The sequence below is a fragment of the Ranitomeya variabilis genome, chromosome 6 (assembly GCF_051348905.1).
Source record: "Ranitomeya variabilis isolate aRanVar5 chromosome 6, aRanVar5.hap1, whole genome shotgun sequence".
Classification (NCBI taxonomy): Eukaryota; Metazoa; Chordata; class Amphibia; order Anura; family Dendrobatidae; genus Ranitomeya; species Ranitomeya variabilis.
The window spans coordinates 453,570,674-453,583,713 of record NC_135237.1 but is presented as its reverse complement, the minus strand read 5'-3'; positions in this window follow the sequence as shown (position 1 = coordinate 453,583,713).

Below are 13,040 nucleotides of genomic sequence, written 5' to 3'. Positions count from 1 at the left end.
TGGACCTTATATATCCTCACACTAACCTCCTCGTGGTCCCTGACGGCGCATTGCGACCCACGCCGGCTCGTACTCCTTCCGGATCAGAGTCACATGACCGCCTCATATTGCGTGATGACAACTTCCAGTTTGTGGATCGCAAATGCGCTCCACCGTATGCAGGCGCCCTCAACACATATCATTTAGATCAACCAGAGTAATTTGTACAGCGCGCACGCACCTTCAGAATAATACTTTTCCACTAGTCGCCGCTATGCATCATTGAGATCTTTTAGTCTGTGGAACGCTAATATGCTCCACAGTAGATACCCATGTCTACACTGTGCACTGTGTTCCAAATTATTATGCACATAGAGTTCAGGAGTGATAAGGATAGAATTTTTTGGTTTGTCATTTAAACTCATAGATGGTGATGTGTGTCAGGGCTCTTTATATCACTGAAAGCAATTGCAGATACCTGTGCACATTAGTTTGGCAGGTGTGTCCAAATAAAGGCAAGACTACTTAAGAAGGCTGTTCCACATTATTAAGCAGCCTACATTTTTTGCCAAAATGGGAAAGAAAAAGGATGTGTCGGCTGCTGAGAAGCAACAAATTGTGGAGTATTTAGGTCAAGGTATGACTACAATCAACATTGCCAAGACACTTCATCGTGATCATCGCACAATCAAGAAGTATGTAGCTGATTCCCAATACACACGTGTGCGTGCTGATAAGGAAAAATTGAGGACTCTTTCCAACAGGCAATTGCGTAAGGTTAAAAGAGCAGCTGCAAAAATGCCTTGTCATAGCAGCAGACAAGTTTTTGAAGCAGCTGGTGCCTCCAACGTCCCCAGAACAACGATGCAGGGTCCTTCAGAGGTTTGCAGCTGTGCGTAAGCCATCCTGTCGACCACCTCTATCCACTGCACAGAAGCAGAAACGGCTCCAGTGGGCCAAAAAATACATGAAGACTGACTTCCAAACTGTTTTGTTCACCGATGAGTGCCGTGCAATGCTCGATGGTCCACATGGATGGAGTGGAGGATGGCTGGTTGATGGACACCCCATGAAAACACGGCTAAGGCGCGAACAAGGAGGAGGTGGAGTAATGTTTTGGGCTGGAATCATGGGGAGATTGTCGGTCCCTTTATGATCCCTGAAGGGGTAAAGATGAACTCCATAATCTATGTGGAGTTTCTAAAAATACTTCCTACCATGGTTCAAGAGGAAGAACCGTGCTTTCCGCAGCAAGACCATTTTCATGCATGATAATGCACCGTCTCATGCTGCAAAAAACATATCTGCATCTCTGGCTGCTATGGGCATAAAAGAGGACAAACTTATGGTGTGGCCACCATCTTCCCCTGGCCTCAACCCCTTTGAGAACCTCTGGAGCATCATCAAAAGGAGTGTCTATGATGGCGGGAGGCAGTTCACATCTAAGCAACAGCTCTGGGAGGGTATTCTGTCCACATGCAAAACAATTGAAGCAGAAACCATCCAAAAACGGACAAATTCAATGGACGAGAGAGTTGCAATTATACTAGAATAGTAGATGACTGGAAAATAACAATGACTGCAATTCAGATAGGTAATTTAGAGAAAATATGAGGAAATGTTATTTGCATAATAATTTGGAACACAGTGTAGTTCCACAATGCACAGGCGCTTAGAGGCAATTCACTTAGAAATTACAAAATAACTTATTCTATGAGGCACATTAATGCGCAAAGACCTCCGCCAGTACATCATACCGCCAGTACACCACACACATCCCCTTATAGAACTTAGATTCTGAAAATAAACATAATGTAAACATATAATAACAATGACAATATATGATAATGACCAAACCCTATTTTGGGACAATGGGTCAAGGGATTTACATCCATAAGAGACTTTCCTGGGTAATGAGCTAAAGACCACTCACACAAAGCAGCCAAATTGCAATTGATCATTCAGGCCCTGTGGTTCAATACTTTTCATGCGAAAAATCCATTTCACTTCTTTTTGAAGAATTAGTCGATCCCAATCCCCACCTATCACTGATGGTGTCACCACTTCCATCACGGAAAAACTACAACAGTTCAAGTCCCCTCCATGTACACCCCTAACATGATTGGAAATGGGGGTATCACGTCCATTTAATATGTCCCCTATATGTTTGCCTACCCTTCTGCGCAGTTCACGTTTTGTTTTACCCACATAATCCATAGGGCAGCTGCACTGGAAGAGGTAAACAACTCCCTCTGTCTTGCAGTTGGCAAAATGTCTCATCTCATACACCTTTTTTGTGCAAGAGCTAACAAAGGTACGACTTCTGGAGACATATTTCCAAAATTTGCACTTTCCACATTTGAAACTGCCATTCTGTCTTTTCTCCAACCAAGTAGGAGACTTTTTCTGAGGAAAGAAGGCACTATGAACCAATTGGTCACGGATCGGTCTCCCTCTCCTATATGTGATCGATGGAACATCAGGGATTATATCGCATAAGTCTGGATCCATCTTAAGGATACCCCAATATTTCTGAATCACATTTTTAACCTTGTGTGCTTGGTCATCGAATGTATCTATTATTCTGAGATCATTAACATCTTCCTCTCTTGTTTTTTTGACAAGTAATGAGGTTCTCTCCTTAGTACCTGAAAATATGAAGCCCTCATTAAGGACCCCTAGTGGGTATCCACATCCACAAATTTATCTCTTAAGTCTCTCGCCTGACGGAAAAAAACAGAATCAGTGGAACAATTTCTTCTTATACGTAAGTATTGGCCTCTCGGTATACCCCTCCTCAAGCTTTCCGGGTGGTGCCTCTCCCAGCGTAACAAATTATTAGTAGCCGTAGGCGAAGGCCGGAGTCACACTACAGCGAGATACGGCCGAGTCTCGCAGGTTAAAAAAAAGCTCTGGCACCGGCACTCCGGAGCGGAGCGTGTGGCTCCATGTATTGCTATGCGGCCACACGCTCCGCTCTGGAGTGCCGGTGCCAGAGCTTGGTTTTAACCTGAGACACTCGGCCGTATCTCACTGTGTGTGATCCCGGCCTTATAGAAAGTTTCAGTAACAATCCGACCTGTACTGCTCCTAGAGATTTATAAGTCCAAGAAATTAATACATTCATATTGGAATTCATAAGTAAGCCTAAGGCCAATCTCATCCTTTAGTTCATCCACAAAACTGGAGAATGATGCCACATCAGGCAAAAAAGGGGGAAAGCTAGGGAGCACTACCAATTGGCAAGGAGCCAATCACAACCTATAGGGTAAGTATAGTGAGGGGTGCAACTCAATGCATAGCAGCAGCAGCATATATCAGACAAACAAGAAAAGAGACTATGCATATAGGGCGCACTCCCAAAATACAATTAAATACCAAAAATACAACATTTTTTATTAGGGAAGACAGAAAACACAAGTAAAAACATATATTAAAATACAACCAACACACCACTGGTCCTATAATAAGTCAATATATAGAGACAGCTTAAGGTACAATAGTATATCGTAAATCACGCCACCAACACACTATTGGTACTATCATGAAATATATAGAAGGACGACCTAGGGTACAATGATGTATCACAAATAGCACCACACATATGCACGAACAATGGCTTGTGTACACAATAGCTTATATACACAGAGCAAGGCAGCAGGTAAACTCTGGGCGTCCCCAGAGTACCATATAGTGCGAGAGTGCCCCTATATAAGTAAAGGGGCTAATGCTAGCTAGGGGGCCCCGATAAGCCTACTAAATTGCAGCAAAGGAAATAAGCATAAATCCCTCAAAAAGAAAAAAAAATGGAGTTTTATACCAGAAACAGCTCCTATGGAAAGGCAAAGCTACCACTGCGGTAGAGAGATAAGCCTGTTGGAGTAGTGTTGCTTCAAATCGAATCTCGGTGGATCTTCAATCTGCGGAGTCTTTCACCTACCGGGCTTAATGAAGAACTCTTATTCACAAGTTCCCTAGGATGACTCCATTGGGTGGAAAGAAAGGAAAAAAGAGGAAGAAATAATCAAGTAGAGGGGAGAAGAAAGAAGAAGAAGATGGAACACAAGTCCTTCTGGATATTTACAATGATGCCACATCACCTGACCATAGAATTAGTACATCGTCTATGTACGTACCCCAGAATAATATCTGGGGTTTCCACCAGTAGGCATCATCCTCTTCAAAGACTGACTGGTCCTCCCACCAGCCCAGTAATAAGTTTGCATCGACATAAACACTTACTTTCTGAGTAATTGAATCAATTCCGGCCACTATTGGGTGACCTTTTAACGGACTAAAGGTACCTTCACACTAAACGATAACGATAGCGATCCGTGACGTTGCAGCGTCCTGGCTAGCGATATCGTTGAGTATGACAGGCAGCAGCGATCAGGATCCCGCTGTGATATCGCTGGTCGTTGGTTAAAGTTCAGAACTTTATTTGGTTGTCAGACCGGCGTGTATCGTTGTGTTTGACAGCAAAAGCAATGATACCAGCGATGTTTTACAATGGTAACCAGGGTAAATATCGGGTTACTAAGCGCAGGGCCGCGCTTAGTAACCCGATGTTTACCCTGGTTACCAGTGTAAAATGTAAAAAAACAAACAGTACATACTCACCTTCGCGTCCCCCGCCGTCCGCTTCCTGCACTGACTGAGCGCCGGCCGTAAAGTGAAAGCACAGCGGTGACGTCACCGCTCTGCTGTTAGGGCCGGCACTCACAGTCAGTGCAGGAAGCGGACGCCGGGGGACGCGAAGGTGAGTATGTACTGTTTGTTTTTTTACATTTTACACTGGTAACCAGGGTAAACATCGGGTTACTAAGCGCGGCCCTGCGCTTAGCAACCCGATGTTTACCCTGGTTACCCGGGGACCTCGGCATCGTTGGTCGCTGGAGAGCGGTCTGTGTGACAGCTCTCCAGCGACCAAACAGCGACGCTGCAGCGATCGGCATCGTTGTCTGTATCGCTGCAGCGTCGCTTAGTGTGAAGGCACCTTTAGGCCTTTGTGCACCTTCGGTAATGAATAAAATACAGCCACCACTGGAAAGCCAGGAAACATAAAATCGTACTCATTTTTTTTAAATTAGACCAGCATTTTTTGCCTCAGTCAATAATACCTTAAGTGCATCCATAAACTCCCCCGTAGGGTCCTTTTTCAATGGTTTATATGTTGATGTATCCTTAAGAATGTTCTCACACATTACCTGATATTGGTTGAGATCCAAAACCACCAAATTCCCCCCTTTGTCAGACAGTTTAAACACACAGTCCTTATTGGTGGCCAGACCATCCAGCACCTCCCTTTATGCTTTTGTTAAGTTAGAATGGTATTTGCCACCCATAGTGCCAATCCTCTCCAAATCTTCTACCACTAATCTTAGGAATATCTCAATACTATCATGACCTTCCTGAGGGGGCATCCTTTTGCTTTTAGGTTTAAGATCAGTGAACGGGCCCAAGTCCAGCGGTCTCTCATTTTCCCTCAAAAAATCAGTCAGGTTCCTCACACTTGGTAGGTCTTCCTCACTAACCCCCAAGGATTCACAATCAGCTCGATCATGGGTTTTAAAGAACTTTTTCCATCTAATTTTTCTGACAAACAAATTAACATCCTTAACCCAACCAAACTCGTCAAACTGATTTGTAGGAACAAACGAGAGACCCCTGGACAAGTCTGACATTTCCAGATTATTTAGGGGATAAGAGGAGAGATTAATAATCTTATTCTTTTCTATTACTTCTTGCTTTTGTTGTCCTCCTTCCCTTTCGGGGGATCCGATCCCAAGGCCCCCCTCTTCTCTAAAAAAGACAAAGAAGACGATGATGAGGGCCCTGAGTGAGATGCTTCTGCCCTCTGACCTGAGCGTCACTGCAGGGGACGCAGAAGACACAGCGGCGCCGACGGTGGAACGCGGACAGGTGACTATCGCACACTGCCCCCAGTCATACTCACCTGCTCCTGTTGCGGTCCCTGCACATCCCTGGCAGCTTCTTCCTGTATTGAGCGGTCACATGGTACCGCTCATTACAGTAATGAATATGCGGCTCCACCCCTATGGGAGTGGAGTCGGGTCCATATTCATTACTGTAATGAGTGGTACCATGTGACCGCTCAATACAGGAAGAAGCTGTCAGCGCCCGGAGAACCAGGGAACTGCAGGGACCGTGCCAGGAGCAGGTGAGTATGATTAGACAGCTGCCGCTCCCCCTCCCCTGCCGACCCCTGGGAATGACTCGAGTATAAGCTGAGAGGGGCAATTTCAGCCTAAAAAAATGGGCTGAAATTCTCGACTTACTGTATACTAGAGTATATACGGTATTTGGGCTTGACAAAGAAGTAGAACACAAATTTGGTCAAAGCATCACACAGTTTGTAAGCTGCCGATAGATTACATTGTTCCACTTTTTGAAGAACCTCTGGATGCTGTCATAACTTTTTAGTTTTGCATGTAAGTGACCTATAAGCTGAGGAAACACAACATGTATCATGCAACAGCAATTCCCTAACAAGCCGAACGACCACAAACATCTTTTCACCCTGCGGTTTCATGACTTTTTTTAGAGCTGTGATTTTGCTGTTACAAAATGGCCAAATCGCAGATAAGTCGCATGCAGGTCACAGTCACGTGTGACTTGTATTGAAGTCTGTAGAATGTCAGTATTTGCAAATGAAACTAAACTCTGCAAGGTAATCAACACAGAGGAGGCTAATTTAGGCTGTGTGCACACGTTCAGGATTTTTCACGTTTTTTCGGCGGTTTTCCGCTATAAAAATACAATAAAACCACTAAAAAAAGCATACATTAGAATGCAATCCAAAATTTTTGTGCACATGCTGCGTTTTTTTTCCACGGTGGAAACGCATTTTGGAAAAAAATGCAGCATGTTCATTAATTTTGCAGAATCGTGGCAATTCCACACACATAGGAATGCATTGATCCGCTTACTTTCCGCATGGGGCTATGCCCACCATGCGGGAAGTAAGCGGATCATGTGCGGTTGGTACCGATGTATCCTGAAAGATGAGAAAAAGAGGTTAGATTATACTCACCCATACCTCCCAACCGTCCCGGATCCCGCGGGACTGTCCTGATTTTGACAGTCAGCCCCGTGATCCCGGGCGGGACATTAATTGTCCCGCACTACGTGCCTAGGGCGGGGACAATGCAGGGGGCGGCACCTGAGCAAGGTTTGTGGCTGTTTTTTTAATTTTTTTTTTATAAAAGTTGGGTCACCTCCCGCCCTAGCATTATGGAGCATCATGTGCGGTCATTATACAGTATGGAGCATCATGTGCAGTCATTATACAGTATGGAGCATCATGTGGGGCCATTATACAGTATGGAGCATCATGTGCGGTCATTATACAGTATGGAGCATCATGTGTGGCCATTATACAGTATGGAGCATCATGTGCGGCTATTATACAGTATGGAGCTTCATGTGTGTTCATTATACAGTATGGAGCGTCATGTGTGTTCATTATACAGTATGGAGCATCATGTGTGGCCATTATACAGTATTGAGCATCATGTGTGGCCATTATACAGTATGGGGCATCATGTGTGGCCATTATACAGTATGGAGCACTGTGTGGCCATATTTTTTTGTTTATAATTATTGTATATGAAACAGTGTGATCAGCAGTGCTAAATGGGTGTGGTTGGGACGTGGATATGGGTGTGACTAATTATGAATGGGTGTTGGTCAGAGGCGTGGCCTAAAATTTACCGCGGCGCGCCTCAAACTTTGTCCCTCTTTCCCATCTTCAAAAGTTGGGAGGTATGCTCACCCAGGGGTGTTCCCGCTGCAGTCCAGTCCGATGGGTGTCGCGGTCCGGTCCAGCGCCTCCCATCTTCTTACGAATTCTTACAGAATGCTGTAGATAAGCCCCTGATGCCGGTGGGCTTAGCTCACTGTCTATTTTGGGGGGTGACAGGTTCCCTTTAATATGACAGAGAATTTATGTAATCTGGAGGCTTGGGCTGAGGAATGGCAATTGCAGTTTGTTGTACACCTGTAGGGAGGAGAACCAAGCTCACGGTCCCCCCTTGCATGTCTGGGCCGGAACTGTCACGGCTCTCACCATTGTTTCAGGGGGAAGAGGTTTCTGACCGGAGCAGTTCAGGGCACCTGACTGATGGGGGGATCTCCAACAAATAGCAGTCTGAGCGGGAAGACAGGACACTGTCTCGGACGAGATCTGAATCTGAGCATGCGCCGCCCCCAGCGGCCATTTTCCCGGAGGCCACCGCATCGCAGCAATGGAGCTGCCGGTGCCTCCGGGCTTTGAGGAGATGCCGGAGGAGCCCCGACTCTGCACTAAGATACGCCACCGCCGCCCCACAGCACAGAGCCCTGACGCTGCACAAAGAGGAGCCGCCGCTCACCAGCACAGAAACCTCACGCTGCCACAATGAGGTAATAGGGGGATACTCCACTCACACTTTCCTGTGAGACGCCCCCTCTCCATCATCGGGACTACTCCCCCCCCCACCCACCATATACACATTGGTCTGCACCCGGCGTACAAGATGACACCCGACTTTTAAGAAGATTTTCAGGGGTTAAAAAGTCATCTTATACGCCGGAAAATATGGTAATTAAGTACTAAATCATAAAACAATGGGTAAAACTATCACTGAAAAAGACAAAAGCATATGGATGGACAGTAAACTGAACTTTAATGACCAGAGCCAGGCAGCTGCTGCAAAGGCAAATAAAAATAATTGGATGAGTTAAAAGACGAGAAAAGTTCGGCCGTACTTAGAAGACTATGTACAATTTTGGTCTCCAGTGCATAACAAGGACATAACTGAACTAGAGCAGTTGCAGAAAAGAGTGACTAAGGTTATTAGGGGAATGGGGGAACTGCAATACTGTCACAAGTGTGTCATGTCCTCCTGGGAGATCTGGGCTTAGAAGATACATATTCTGAATCAAAGATCTTTCATTTAACCTGTGTGTTTATGTCCCATATTAAATAGATTTGGTTTCCTTTCATGCTGGTCAGAAACTTGCAGCTCCATTTTCAGCTGCTTCTGATCTGGTCATTACCTCTCACTATAAAACCTGGCCAGACCTTCTCTTTTTGGCCAGTGAAAGCTTTGATTCCTAGCTCCTTGGAGACACTGTTCTGAATTGGAGATCGTTGTTGTTACTAGAGATTGTTGCGTGCTGGTTTTGGGTGTATGCTCTCCTCATTGTCTTATTCCCATTTGGTTGTTACATTCCAATTCTTCCCTATATACAGGTGCTTCTCACAAAATTAGAATATCATGAAAAAGTTAATTTATTTCAGTTCTTCAATACAAAAAGTCAAACTCATATAGAGTCATTACAAACAGAGTGATCTATTTCAAGTGTTTATTTCTGCTAATGTTGATGATTATGACTTACAGCCAATGAAAACCCAGGTCATTATCTCATTAGATTAGAATAATTAACAATAAATTCCTGCAAAGGCTTCCTAAGCATTTTAAAAGGTCCCTTAGTCTGTTTCAGTAGGTTCCACAATAATAGGGAAGACTCCTGACTTGACAGATGTCCAGAAAGAAGCCATTGACACACTCCACAAGGAGGGTAAGCCACAAAAGGTAATTGCTAAAGAAGCTGGCTGTTCACAGAGTGCTGTATCCAAGCATATTAATGGAAAGTTGAGTGGAAGGAAAAAGTGTGGTAGAAAAAGATGCACAAGAAACTGGGATAACTGCAGCTTTGAAAGGAATGTTAAGAAAGGCCATTCAAAAATTTGGAGGAGATTCACAAGGTGTGGACTGCTCCTGGAGTCATTGCTTCAAGAGCCACCACAAACAGATGTATCCAGGACATGGGCTACAAGTGTTGCATTCCTTGTGTTAAGCCACTCATGACCAAAAGATAACGCCAGAAGTGTCTTACTTGAGCTGAGGAGAAAAAGACCTGGACTATTACTCAGTGGTCCAAGGTGTTGTTTTCAGATTAAAGTAAATGTTGCATTTCATTTTGAAATCAAGTTCCCAGAGTCTGGAGGAAGAGTGGAGAGGCACACAATCCAAGCTGCTTGAGGTCTCATGTGAAGTTTTCACAATCAGTGATGGTTTGGGGAGCCGTATCAACTGCTGGTGTAGGTCCACGGTGTTTTATCAAGACCAAAGTCAGCGCAGCCGTCTACCAGGAAATTTTTGAGCACTTCATGCTTCCCTCTGCCCACAAGCTTTTTGGAGATGGAAATTTCATTCTCCAGTAGGATTTGGCACCTGTCCACACTGCCAAAAGTACCAATACCTGGTTTAAAAACAACAGTATCACTGTGCTTGATTGACCAGCAAACTCGCCTGACCTTAACCGTTATGGGGTATTGTGAAGAAGAAGATGAGAGACACCAGACCCAACAATGCAGATGAGGTGAAGGCTGTGTCACGCTCACGCCCTGACTGGTGGGCGTGAGCTCTGGGGGGTTTGTGGCCCCACTGTGCCACAAACCAGACTACCCTGGAAGGGGCGTTACTATGACAGCTGCCTGGGTTTTCACTGGAGCCTCTGTTGGTGAGGTCAGGCTTGTGCAGCAGGCAGCTGCCAGGTGCTACTCCAGGGTGGTGTCTGGCTGTGGCTGCTGATCCCACTTGGGAGACAGGAACACCAGGATTGGTTGAGGCATCAGGCAGGACTGGCAGAAGAGCACGGCTGAAACTCAGACGAGTAGGCTGGCACGGCTGAGACACAGGGCTGGCAGAGACACGGCAGAGAACACAGGGCTGGCGGGCACAACAGAGAACACAAGGCTGGTTGATGTGGTGTATGAAGGAACAGGTAGGGACCTGTTCACACTGGAGGTGTAGGTATGGATCTGTAGTATGGAGGAACAGGTAGGGACCTGTTCACACAGGAGGTGCAGGAACGGATATGAAGTAAGAAGGAACAGGTAGGGACCTGTTCACACAGGAGGTGCAGGAAAGGAAACAAGCAGAAAGGAATGAGGTATGAAGGAACAGGTTGGGACCTGTTCACACAGGAGATGCAGGTACGGAAACAAGCCAGAAGAAAAGGAGAATGAAGGAACAGATTGGGACCTGTTCACACAGGAAGAGAACCGCAAGGCTGCGGATAGGAGTGGTAGAGCAGCAAGAGATAGCGCAGCAATAAAAGCTAAGCAGAGAACCACAAGGAATATGGAGAGGAGCTGCAGCAGTACTGCAGCAGCAGAAGCTAAGCAGAGCGGAGCCACAAGGAATGTGGAGAGGAGCTGCAGCAAGACATTACTGCAGCAGCAGAAGATAAGCAGAGTAGACAGGAGCAGAACCGCAGGAGTGCGGAGCAGAAGTAAAGCCACAAAGGTACAGAACAGGCAGAGCCGCAAGAGTACGGAGTGTAAGCAGACTGAGAACACGAGGAAAGACACAGCAGGGAGGGAAGCCACAGACAAGGAGACCGAGATAAGACTAAGTTCAGACAAGCAAATGGAACAAGACAAGAAACAAGGACAAAGACACAGGGACCAGGATATACTGCCTCCTGGAGGGCGGACAAGATCAAGGCAATAAGACAGAGAAAAGCCTCCAGAGAGGGAGTAACTCAGAGCAAGGCCTGGCAAACTCAGAAGCAAAACACAAACTGAGCTAACACATTGCACAGGCCCTGTCCACTGGGTGGAGCTGCACTAAATACTGGAGGCCTCCTGGCAATTGGTCAGGAACAGATTAGACAGATGCACCTGATTCCTATAAGAACCAGAGAGTTCAGGCGCCGCCCCCTATGTACACAGCCAGGAAGCATGCAGAGAGCAGAGACACGGAATATGGAGCTGGCGAGAAACAGAAACCACATTATGGCATGGAGCAGTGGGTAAGATAGTGTGAGAGATGAGAGGCCATGCCGTGATGCCAGCAGAGTTGTTACAGTACCCCCCCTTTTACGGCCCCTCTTCTTCAAGCCCGCCAGAATAACTTGTAGAAGAAAGATAGGAGCACACAGTCAGAACCATCACAACATTCCTCTGGTAGAATGAGGTAGATGAGACATTAGAGATCTCAGGTTGCCCAGTCTCTTTGAGTCCAATAAGATCAGCTTCCCACACAGAAGATACAAGGGACAGGACGTCTTTCACCTGGTTGACTGAAAGCAGGGACTTGGAAGCTTCTGATTTGACCTCAACATAATCCGATTCTTTGGAAACTGAAGACACCTTCACTGGATCCAACTTAAGCCCATCATCACAAGAAAATTGAACCTCCTCCTTTAACTGGTGGAAAGCAGAGATGAGATCACTTCTATCTTGGGATCTTCACCCAATAGCCAGATGGAAGCTGGAGGCATACATACAGGAAACATCTTCAGCCTAGTACCCTGAAAAAAACTGGACCTCCTCTTCTAGATTAGAGAATGAGTAAAGGTACCTTCACACTAAGCGACGCTGCAGCGATACAGACAACGATGCCGATCGCTGCAGCGTCGCTCTGTGGTCGCTGGAGAGCTGTCATACAGACAGCTCTCCAGCGACCAACGATGCCGAGGTCCCCGGGTAACCAGGGTAAACATCGGGTTGCTAAGCGCAGGGCCGCGCTTAGTAACCCGATGTTTACCCTGGTTACCAGTGTAAAATGTAAAAAAACAAACAGTACATACTCACATTCCGGTGCCCAGCGTCCACTTCCCTGCACTGACTGTGAGTGCCGGCCCTAACAGCAGAGCGGTGACGTCACCGCTGTGCTGTGCTTTTACTTTACGGCCGGCACTCAGTCAGTGCAGGAAGCGGACGCCGGGGGACGCGAATGTGAGTATGTACTTTGTTTTTTTTACTTTTACGATGGTAACCAGGGTAAACATCGGGTTACTAAGCGCGGCCCTGCGCTTAGTAACCCGATATTTACCCTGGTTACCATTGTAAAACATCGCTGGTATCATTGCTTTTGCTGTCAAACACAACGATACACGGCGATCTGACGACCAAATAAAGTTCTGAACTTTAACCAACGACCAGCGATATCACAGTAGGATCCTGATCGCTGCTGTCTGTCAAACTCAACGATATCGCTAGCCAGGACGCTGCAACGTCACGGATCGCTAGCGATATTGTTTAG